Raw genomic sequence first — 12436 nt, 5'->3', positions numbered from 1 at the left:
ATAGGGGGAATGTGGTGAAATAGGTGGCTACCTCATTTTGGTTCCCTCACAATCTGACCAAACCCAAAGAGTGTCTAAGAATAATCTTGCATTTTTATAATCAACAATGTTGCATTTTAAAAATGAAGTACATTGAGGTAATCTACAAACAAAAAGCTGTCCAAAAAGCTGTAATTCAAACATTAACCTGAACATTACCTTTGTAAATTCAACCTGGTGACAGGTAACAAATTATTGTCCAAAACAGAAACACTTAATGTTGCACAACTTTATTAGAATACTCTGGCTATTCTGTACAAATTGAAAACAGCATATTAAGGTACATTACAACTGTGTAGAACAAGGTAAGGCTGGAGCACTCTATGCCTGGACACAGTGCTGTGTGTGCTGGACACTCAATTAATAAAAATAAAAAAAAAAATAGATCTGTGTTAAAGATTTTACTTCCACAGGAAACTGGCAATGACTCTCACAGCATCTTAATGTGCATCTTTTCTGGAGATGAAGTGGCTGCAACTGGAAATAATGTGCCCAGGTAATAAGTTTTTTTTTTCCGACGTGCTGGTTAGTAAGTTGTGTGTAACGGTAATAAATAAGTTTGTGGCCACAACATTTCAGAGCAGCCTCTCGGTACACATATTTCTGTTAACCATTACTATATTGGAGTAAAACAGCAATGATGACCACAGTGCAGTCACATTGGGTCAAAAATTAAGCTTCTGAAATGCATTTAAATATAAATTCTTCATGGCAAAGGAAATGCTTAACTATAAACTAAGTGGCTGCTCACAAACATTGGGCAGCACAGGAAAGATGCACCTCAGAAGTCCATGAACATCACTACTGACTCACTGAGCAATGCTGCCCCTATTTGCAAGTGACAAGCGTGTAACACTCACTACATTTCAAAATACCAGTGTTTAGGCTGCAGAGTGCATGCTTGCTTTATCTTACAGTCTTAAACTCTCTTGTATTTTGAAGTAGAGATTTTTGTAATTTTTCCACTGTAAAAGTAAGCCAAAAGTAGGAAAAAGAAAATCTGAAGTTAAAGAGCAACCCATGCATTTTAAAACATAGTGTTTAGCTTAATAAGATTGTGCTGCAGTAGGGGAGGGGTGGGGGAATCACCTCAACTGCACAAGAGTATTTTAGATACACTTTATCATATGGCATCAGTCTCTAGGCAGTGGTGTTTTCTTGGTACCACGCTTCTATTGCTGCTTGCATTCAGCAGGCTGGTTGGATTCTTTCTGGAAGAGAGAGAAAATATGATTAGTGAAAGGCTCTTATCTGTATGGATATTATTTGCAGTTCCAGCACACACCTTATTCACAGTGTCCGGATAGTAAGAATCCCATCAAAGGAAGCACTCAGGAAAGGTTAGAAGCATTAGGATAAACTAGCCATTTGGCTATTAGTAACGATACATGTTAGAATGCCAAATGGAAAGCAGAGAAGGGAGGTTCAATACTTGGAGCTCTTCATAAACCATCCTGTTGTAAAACCAAATCCAGTGGTGCGAAATGCCAAATTAATACTTGAAGATTAATTTTATTTACCAATAAATTGAATACTCCTTATAATTTAGTTTTCTGGTGGAGAAATTAAACTTTGTTCAAGTTAAGATTCCACTTCTTTTCAAAAAGATGAGTGTTAGGAAAACATGACTTATTTCTGTAGAGTTTTTGCAATTCTCAAGTCTGATGGAATCCCTCAAACATTGGACATCATCATCATGGATTATTGCTTCATTCAAAAACTCCCTTGCCTATGCTCAAACACTGTATGAAGACCCAGGATCTGCTCAATAACTCACTCAGTTTCTTTCAAACCCAAGTGAATAATGATCCCAGTCTAAGGTGGTGGTTGCAAGGAATATTGTGAGCACTGCTATTAAATTATTTTCACTTATTTTGGAGATGTCATGATACCTCTAGGGCAGGTGGAACCTGAACCGAAACAATTCTGCCCTGGAGACAGGGACACTACCATTAAACAACAAGAAACCCTTGCATTTCTACTGAGGAGGTAGACAACCATCCAAAACCACAGGAATTGTATCAAATTGAGGAGGGAGGAATCCCAATCTCAGCCATCAAAAGTATTGCTGTGTTGTAGAAATGCAACAGTAATGTTTCAATGTACAAGGCACTTCATGCATAATTTTTATTTACATTGTGCCTTTGCAGTAAAAATTTCCTATAAAGGTGTCTTAGAATTGGTGGATACTGGATATTAAGCCAAATAAATTTGGGAGAAGGGCAAAAATGCCGACCAAAGTTGTACGTTTTAACATGGGTCTTATAGGGGGGAGAAAAAAGAATGAGGCAATAGGAATGCAGAGGACAGCATGGAGAATTCTACAGTTCCAGGTGTTTCAAGGCAACACCACTAACAGTGGCAGTGGAAGTAGCTGAACATGGCACAGTTCAAGAAATAGAAGACTTAGAAGCTGGGAGGATTGGAGAAGGAAATATGTCATATACAAGGCGATGAAGGAATTGAATCTGAAGATTAGAGATCTTAAGATGTTGAGAGACTGGTGTAGGTTAACAAAAATGGAAGTGGGGGATAGACAAGTTGAACTTGTATGGGATAAGACATCTGAGTTTTGGATTAGAGTGTTAAAATTATGGCAGATGGAAGACAGACTGGCCAGTACTATATTGGAGTAGCTGAGTTTGGTAGCGAAAAAGAAATGACAGAAGGGGTACAGCAGTAAATAGGTTGCAGCAGCGAGGAGCTAGAATTAGATATTAGTGACTTAGAATTACTTTTTCTTGTGACGATTTGCAGTTGGGTAAAGTGCAGCGAATAAAAATGGTCTCGTTCAGCCTAAGATGTGAATGGAATCAGTAGCAAAGATAGAAGTTTGGGTCTTGCCAATGCTTAGCTAGAGATAACTGCTGCTCATCCAATGTCTGATGTTAGATAATTATTCCATTGTGGGATAATTTAAGAAAAATAATGGAGTGGCAGAAATGAACATTGTCAACGTGCGTTTTAGCTGATCCCATCTTGCATGTAGATGACAAAATTGGGCTAAAGATTGATCCATTGGGAACTCCAGAAACAACAACAGAGTGGAAGGGATGACAGCAATGGGGATGAATTTCGGTTAAGACTGGATTAATACAGTGGAACAAAACAAGAGCAGACCCCTTGACATCAAAGGGAGATATTGAAGTATGCTTTGTTTGCATTATAAAGTATGTAAAGTTCATTGAAAAATAAGATACCATAGAGATAATCACAGACATGTCATTTGTGATGTTTGGTGCTCCAGGGATGGCAGACTTAGAGTCACAGAGATGCACAGCATGGAAACAGACCCTTCCGTCCAACTTGTCTTTGCTGACCAGATATCCTAAATAAATCTAGTTCCATTTGCCAGCATTTGGCCCATATCCCTCTAAATCCTCGCTATTTATATGCCCATCCAGATGCCTTTTAAATGTTGTCCATTGTACCACTGCTGCATCCTCTGGCAGCTCGCACCTTAAACGCATGCCCTCTAGTTTTGGACTCCCACACCCCGGGGAAAAACCTTGTCTATTCACCCTATCCATGCCCTTCATGCTTTTATAAACTTCTACAAGGTCATCCCTCAGCCTCCAACGCTCCAGGGAAAACAGCCCTATCTTATTCAGCCTCTCCCTTTACCTCAAACCCACTAACCCTAGCAACATCCTTGCAAATCTTTTCTGAACCCTTTGAGTTTCACAACATCCTTTCTATAGCAGGGAGGCCAGAATTGCAACCTGTATTCCAAAAGTGGCCTAACTAATGTCCACAACATGACCTCCCAACTTCTTTACTCAGTGCACCGACCAATAAAGGCAAGCATACCAAAATGCCTTCTTCACTATCCTGTCCACCTGCAACTTCCACTTTCAAGGAACTATGAACCTGCACTCCAAGGTCTCTTTGCTCAGCAACACACACCAGGACCTTACCATTAAGTGTATAAATCCTGCTCTGATTTGCCTTTCCAAAATGCAGCACCTCACATTTATCTAGATAAAACTCCATCTGCCACTCATCTGCCCACTGGCCAATCTGATCAAGGTCCCCTTGTACTCTGAGGTAACCTTCTTTGCTGTCCACTACACATCCAATTTTGGTGTCATCTACAAATTTACTAACAATACTTCCTACATTCACATCCAAATCATTTACATAAATGACAAAAAACATACAGTGGAGCCAGCACTGATCCCTGTGGCGCACCAATTACCTTCAACCAGAAACTGAACTGGACTAGCCATAAAAATACAGTGGCAGCAGGAACTGGCCAGAGGCTGGGCAATTGCAGAGGGTAACTAACCTTCTGATTCCCTAATGCCTGTCCACCACTTATTAGGCACAACAGGCATGTGATGAAATAAATGCTGTCCGCTTACCTGGATGTATGGAGCTGTCTAATAATAATCCATGTTTGATGCCATCCAGGACAAATCAGCCCACCTGATTGGCACCCTATGCATGCCATCATCAATCCTCTTCGTTACTTCTTAAAAAAAACTCAAGTTAGTAAGACAATTTCCCACGCACGAAGCCATGTTGACTATCCCTAATCAGTCCTTGCTTTTCCAAAAAAAGGCAAATCCTGCTCCTCAGAATTCCCTCCAACAACCTGCCCAACACTGATGTCAGGCTCACCGGTCTGTAGTTCCCTGGCTTTTCCTTACCACCTTTTTAAAATAGTGGCACGTTAGCCAGCCTCACCTGTGGCTAGTAATGATACAAATAACTCAGCAAGGGACCCAGCAATCACTTCCCTAGCTGCCCACAGAGTTCTAGGGTACACCTGGTCAGGTCCTGGGGATTTATCCACCTTTATGCGTTTTAAGACGTCCAGCACCAGCTCCTCTGTAATATGGACATTTTTCAAGATATCGCAATTTATTTTCCCCATGTTCTGTATCTTCCATATCCTTCTCCACAGTAAACACGGATGCAAAATACTCATTTAGTATCTCCCCCATTTTCTGCGGTTCCACAGACCAGCAGCCTTGCTGATCTTGAAGGGACCTATTCTCTCCAGAGTTACTCTTTTGTCCTTGATGTATTTGTGGAATCCCCTTGGAGTCTCCTTAACACAACTTGCCAGAGCTATCTCATGTCCCCTTTTTGCCCTCCTGATTTCCCCAAGTTTACTTCTACTGCCTTTGTCCTCTTCTGGGGATTCACTCAATCTCTGCTATCTATACCCGACATATGTTTTCTTCTTTTTCTTGAACAAAACCTCAATTACTCGTGCAGTATTCCCTACACCAATTAGTCTTGCCCTTCACCCTTACAGGAACACTGTCTCTGGACTCTCATCGTCTCATTTTTGAAGACTTCCCATTTTCCAGCCGTCCCTTTACCTGCGAACCCCAACCCCAATCAACGTTTGAAAGTTCATGCCTAATACCTTCAAAATCAGCCTTCTTCCAATTTAGAATTTTACCTTTTAGATCCAGTCTATTCTTCTCCATCACTATTTTAAAAGTAATAGAATTATAGTCACTGGCCCCAAAGAGCTCCCCCACTGACACCTCAATCACCTGCCCTACCCTATTTCCCAACAGCAGGTCAAGTTTTGCACCTTCCCTCATCGGTACATCCAAATACTGAATCAGAAAATTTTCTTGTACACACAAATTCTTCATCCAAGCCCTTAACACCCTGGCAGTCCCAGTCTATGTTTGGAGAGTTAAAATCCCCTACCATAACCACATATTATTCTTACAGATAACAGATCCCTTTACAAATTTGTTTCTCAATTTCCCACTGACTATTGGGAGGTCTACAGTACATCTCCATAAAGCGATCATCTCTTTCTTATTTCTCAATTTCACCCAAATAACTTCCTTGAATATATTCCCAGGAATATCCTAAGTACAGCAATGTCACAGGTCTCCAGTCTGAAAAGCAACCCTCCATCACCACCTTCTGTCTTCTATCTTTGAGGTAGTTCTGTATCCAAATAGCTAGTTCTCGCTGTTTTCTGTGAGATCTAACCTTACTAACCAGGCTACCATGAGAAACCTTGTCCAACGCCTTACTGAAGGTAACCCCTACGATGTTGACATTGGGGGTTTCAGTGATCGTCATGCAATTGAGTGTCAAGGGAAGCTGGCTGGACTGATCTTGGAGATGGTCATTTCCGGGCACTTGGCTAGCATGAATGGCACTTTCCACTTAAGTCCAAACCTGGATGTTGGCCAGGTCTTGCTACATATGGACATAGACTGCTTCAGAATCCATTGTTGTTAATGATGCTGAGTATCATCCAATCATTAGCGAACATCCCCATATCGCATCCTTAAGGAGGGGGATCACTGATGAAGCACTGACGATGGTTGGATCAAGGTCACCACCCTGAGGAACATTTGCAGTGATGCCCTGGGGTTGAGAGGGTTTATATCTAGCAACCACAGCCGTCTTACTTTGTGCTAGGTACAACTACAATCGCAAAGTTATTCCCTTAGTGCACACCTACTCCAGTTTTGCTAGGGCTCCTTGAAGGTCAGTCAAATGTCACCTTGATCTCAAGGGCTGTCACTCTCACCTTTAATATTCAGCTCTTTTGTCCACTTTCAGACCAGAGCTGTAATAAGGTCATTACATCATCTAATGGGTGAACCTTATGGAACCCAAACTGAGCAACGGTGAGCAGGTTATTCTTTTGCAAGTGCCAGCTGATAGTCCTTGGATGGTCAAAAATGAACCAATAGGGCAGTTATTGGTTAGGTTGGATTTGCCCTGCTTTTTGTGCATAGGGCAATTTTTCCACATTGTTGAGTTATTACCAGTGTTTTAACTATGCTGGAGCAGCTTGGCTTGGGGCACAGTTAGCTCTGGAGAACAAGTATTCACACTACTGCAGAATGGTGTCAGGGCTATAGCCATTGTAGTATTCAATAATCTAAGTGGTCAAACATTGGCACCTGTGATACAGAGAATCTCGGAAGGACACCAAGATATATGATCGACTTGGCACTTGTGGCTGGCTGGATGTAAATACTTCAAACTTGACTTTTGCACCCATACACTGGGCATATTTTGGAGCTCCCACTTCTGGTTAGTTGTTTAATTGTTCACCCCCATTCATGACCGGATAAAGCAGATCTATACAGCACAGAGCTGATCTATTGGTTGTGGGATTACTTAGCGTTGTCTACTGCATGCTGCCTCCAGTGTTTGATATGTAAGTTTTATCTTTACTGTTTTTAGGTATGCCTGAGCTGATAGATTTTTTTCTTATTGTTGGCTCCCTCACCATCTGCTGCCCTTTAGAATTCAGTTAGCTTAGCAAATAGTGGTGCCTCCAAGCCACTCCTAGTGATGCCTGTTGAAGAATTTCATCCAGGGTACATTCTGTGTCCTTGCCACCCTTGGTCCTTCCTCCTCATGGAGAAGTACAGATTTCACATCTGCCCAGAGAGGGTGTTGGGGCAGACTAGCTGGTAATCAACAAGTTTCCTTGTTGATCCAATCCCATGAAACTGCATGGGCTCTGAAGTCAATATTCAGAACTTGCATAGCAGCTCCTTCCTGACAGTATACCACATCTGGTGGTGGTGCTGCTGCCCAGCCAGTACAGCAGGGCATAGCCAGGGATGGTGATGGTGGCATCTGGGATATTGTCCACGAGGTATGATTCCATGACTGTGTCAGGTTGTTGTGTGACTAATCCATGGGACAGCTCTTCTAAATTTTGCCCCAGATGCTGGTAAAGACTTTGCAGAATTAACTATGCTGTGTTTGCCAATCTTGTTTCTGATGCCTGGGTCAACGACATGTGGTTGTCAGCTTCATTCTTCTGTTTAGACTTTGTAACGGCTTTGATATAACTGAGCATCTTGCTATGCCGTTTCAGAGGGCATATAGGTTTGAGGTGATATACATGAATGCTGTTTAATGGGCTGGGGCAGTTGGAATCTGAAGGGAGTATTTGCTAAATGGGCAGGGGAATGAAGGAAAGCAACTAGACAAGCACTCTACCTTAATGACAAACTTTTCACACCTGCTGTTGAGGCAAGAATGGATAGAGGAAGGGATTCAAGAGGACGCTGATGGTGGTGAATCTTTCCACTTCAGGATGGCCCTGTTGTATTGGTACTTTTGGTAGTGGACAGCAAAGTCAGATAACATTTGAGGAGGTGGTGTCAGGTTTGCTGACAGATGGTAAATATAGCTTGTCAGAGAATTATAATTCAGAGAAGCCAAGTAGTTTATGGGTTGTTTACTGACTTGGGGATTAATCATAGTCTCATCCCGCACCTCATCAGTTGTTGGCTGAAAATAACACTGACATTCGCCAGGCAATGAACTACAAGTTGCATGTCAAAAACTTCAGAAATGTAGATTATTAAAGCGCCCATTTAAAAATCAATTTTACATTATGTTAGACAAAAGACACTCAATTGCCCAGTACAATTCATGAAAGAAGTGGTACATAGTGCGGAGAAAATGATTTGGATACAATTAAGTCTTGGGTTAATTATGGTTTAAAATATCCAATCACGTGGCTGAGAGAATAGGCCTAGTCATGTACAATTCTGAAAAAAAATCACATTTGAAATTGAGGTTGTGAAATGGAATGAAGTGTCAACCTTCAATAAAAGATATGAACTATCCATCAATGAAGCTTCAATAACCATGCCACCAAGCAAAATATTGCCGCTCTGGTGGTTGACGATGAACCCTTACTGAAAGAGCAGAGAAATTTGGTTCTTTTCATGACCACAGATTAGTGATGGCTGATTAGAACAAATTTTGCGCTATTCATCTGCATTTTCCATAGAACCTACAGGATTGGGTAAAGGGAGAAATGAGTACAAGAATCTGCTTCTATAAAAGAAGTCGTTACTCTACTTTTATACAGATGCACTTCTCACTCTGAAGTAGAACTGACAGCTGATGATCTAATACTTGATCTAGAGTTGTTTTAAAAAACCTGTTAAGATTTTATAAATTTAGTTTAACCCAAGTTGGAATTTTGCAACAAAGATCTCTCTTGTAGCATTCACTCAAAAACAAGGAAAGGGCTAACCTTCACAATGTGACAACTTATGAGTGGTGTGACATTCGAGTACTTCTATTTGTGCTATTTGAATTTTGGAAAGAACATAAGAACTAGGAGCAGGAGTAGGCCATCTGGCCCCTCAAGCCTGCCCCGCCATTTAATAAGATCATGGCTGATCTTTGAGACTCAGCTCCACTTACCGGCCCACTCACCGTAACAGATTGGAGATTTTCTGATATCTTTGACATACAAACATTAAAAGTCCCAGTAAATTCAACGTAAAATGTAATACAATTGATATGTTCATGTGTGGAATGAACTTCCTGAGGAAATGGTGGATGCAGGAACAACTGCAATGTTTAAAAGATATTTGGATATGTACATGAATAGGAAAGGTTTGGTGGGATGAGCCAGGAGCAGGCAGGTGGGACTAGTTTAGTTTGGGATTATGTTTAATATGGACTGATCGACTGAAGTGAATTCCTGTGCTGCATGGTTCTATCACGATGTGATTCCTGATCATAAAATTTTTCATCTCCCATTCCTCATTTATCAGAGAATTCTTAATATGATGGAAACAAATGCAAAAGGAGCAGCCAAATTGCCAAAGGTCTGACAGAATTAACTTGATTGAGCATTGACAAATTTTGAATATTGCAGAAGATGACCTTCAAGGGATTAAGCCTCATTGTGACTGGGAAATAGTACTAGTGGGTACTGACCTTGCAACCTAAAGTCAGATGTCAAATTCCACTCTAAAAATTGTGAACATGAATTCACTTAATAGAATTGGTCGTTTATATTCAGAAAAATTGATGGCCATTGCAAAATCTAACTTGCACAATGTTCTTTATGCCACTCCTACTCAAGCTAATTTACACCTAATTAGAGACCCACGATGCCCTAAATCAACTAAGCAAGACACTTAAACAGAACAGAACCAGAGAGTAATGACTGAGACATCAAGTGTGGGGAAATACAAGTTCTCCTCATCAGTAGCTGGGGACTGGTGGCCAATTGAATCCATTATCCCACAGATGAGTTGTACTTACTAATTAATTTTCTCATTCTCCCACCATCCCTCAGTATAACCTGTCCTATCAGCAAGAAAGGCTAGTCAAAAGTGAGGTCAGAATGACATATTCAAATGACTATGGTCTCTGAACTTTTCAGCATCTACTTTGAATCCAATTAAGTCTCAGGTTAAAAGGTCAGGGAAATTATTGTAATTACTACTGATTGCATCGTGATTTGATGAATCATTACTTTGCAATGATGAATGTGTCTTGAAGGAAACATTCAGAAAGTCACCAATCTAACAGACTTGTATATGTAGTAGAAATTGATAAGAGTGCTTTGCTGTCAATAGGTACACCCCATTCTGTGCTATGTGGACAAACTAAGGGTAGACATAGGTAGCCCAAAAACTGGGCATTCAAGAAACAAGACATCTATACATCAAAAACCTAGCAGACCAAAGTGATTATGATGGGGAATAAAGCAATTGTGCCAGGCACTGTCTAGCACATCTCATGAGCAGCAGACCTTGTAATGCGACTAGACATTTAGCTTTGGCAAGATAAGTCTGCATAATTATCCTCATTCCCAAGTATGATAATGGCCTGGGTATGAATGCAAGAGAAAAGATCAAAATATTAAAAATGTCCAGAGTCAAAAGTGTCATGGGTACACTCATTATTCTGAAATTTATAAAGACACCAGCATCCAGCATATTTGGTTCAAATAGTGAGATTAAAAAGTCAAAAGTGGCACAGATGCTGGATACAACAAAGCCTACTGACTCCAACACTATGGTTCTGAATACCTGTACGCCAGCATCAGAAACCACCTACCAGAGCTTTCAGTGTACTTGTACACTGGGACTATCCAATGGTATTAATGTAAGATAAAGAAGTTTAGCAAAGATTAATACCAGAAGCACTAAGTTCAGAAGAGATATCTCCTGTCACTATTTTCACCTCCATACTCAACCAATTTGATTTTTAAAAAATTCTATTTTCATCTAGAAAATTAATGTTAGTTTGATTGCTTTTCACAAACTTTAAGCCATCAAATAATGCAATTTCCATAATAATTTGTTTTAGCTTATGAAAAAGCTATATTTTACTGATTAAGATTTAAAAACCTTTTTAGCTTTTCCAAAGCATTCTTACAGAAATGAAAATGAACAGACTGAAATACAAATCTGCAATTGTTCAATACTGTAACTGAGCTAAATCAAACTAAACTAAATATGGAATTATAAATAAAATTGAAAATCAAATTGGTTCAGCTCTAAAAAGTGAGTTCAATTGTAACTAAAGATATAAAGCAAAGTTAAACAAAGGGTGATCGTAGAAATAATGCAGAAAATTCCCTTACCTAGAAACGAAATTTGTTTTACTGAGATATGAATTATACCTAAGTAGAGGAAAATTCAGAACAAAATAGGCAATATTAATGTCACTGAAATTAAATAATCAGGGCTAGGCAAGCTCTATCCAAGTCTATCAGGTACTGACTATAATACCTTCTGCGTTGCCGAGATACTTAAGTCCACAACAGAGATAATCGAGGCCTGGTCAGATTGGATACCAACAGCTGATTAAGGGTTAGGCAAATTATTTTTCCTATAAATAATATTAATTGTAATGAGTAACAGAATATTGTAATGTGCCCATATTAATTTATGAGAATTGTAATGGCAATTACTATTAACCTAAATCCATAAGAAAATATTTGCAATTCATTTAGCCAGGAACATACCCAAAAGAAAGACAGACAGTCTCTAAATGCTGTAATTGCAAATAATAAAACAAGATGATTTCTGAAGAACCATAATTTTTAGGAGCTAAACTTGCACATTGTTATTCTACATAATTGCATCTGGCAAAAAGTTTAAAATGCTCTCACATCTTTTAAGTCACACAGCAACTGCTCCAGTGCACCCAAATGTTGCAATGTCGTTTTTGTTTAAAAATTGAGTTATCCAACGAAATAACACTAAAATGTGAATTAAGAACAATTCAAATTGTTACTTTTAAGCAACAGCACACTGTAGGCCCTATTTCTATTTGAATAATGTGCTCAATGAGGAACTATACTGGAATGCTACCAGCACAATATTTCAAAGAAGGACAGCTGTTTAACTTCAGATGCCATCAGCAAAAGGTTTTGGAGAAATTCTTGTACATCAGTCGCTTCATTGATTAAAACTTTGGTTTAGGTAGTTTAAATACAGATTTTTAGTATCTTAAAAGATGAAAGTCTATCATCTGACTGTGTCAAGTAGATAGAACTGAGACTAACTTTAAGAAAAGATACTATGGCAACATATAGGAAACAAAATCTTTAAAGATAAATTACAGATTTGTACAATGGGAACCTCAACCAGGGATTCTTCACTCTATTCAAAAC

General features: G+C 39.6%; 1 long non-coding RNA gene across 1 annotated transcript; it reads right to left on the bottom strand.

Moving 5' to 3' along the window:
• Positions 1-253: 253 nt before the first annotated feature.
• Positions 254-11624, bottom strand: LOC109917246. Its single transcript, XR_007263939.1, has 2 exons — positions 11402-11624; positions 254-1250 (listed from the first exon to the last, which is right to left on the bottom strand). It is a non-coding gene; the product is annotated as an uncharacterized LOC109917246 (long non-coding RNA).
• Between the last annotated feature and the right edge of the window lie 812 nt (positions 11625-12436).

Source organism: Rhincodon typus, chromosome 17, assembly GCF_021869965.1.
Source record: "Rhincodon typus isolate 14 chromosome 17, sRhiTyp1.1, whole genome shotgun sequence".
Lineage (NCBI taxonomy): Eukaryota > Metazoa > Chordata > Chondrichthyes > Orectolobiformes > Rhincodontidae > Rhincodon > Rhincodon typus.
Note: the sequence above shows the minus strand (reverse complement) of the source record. Positions and strands in the feature narration are given on the sequence as shown.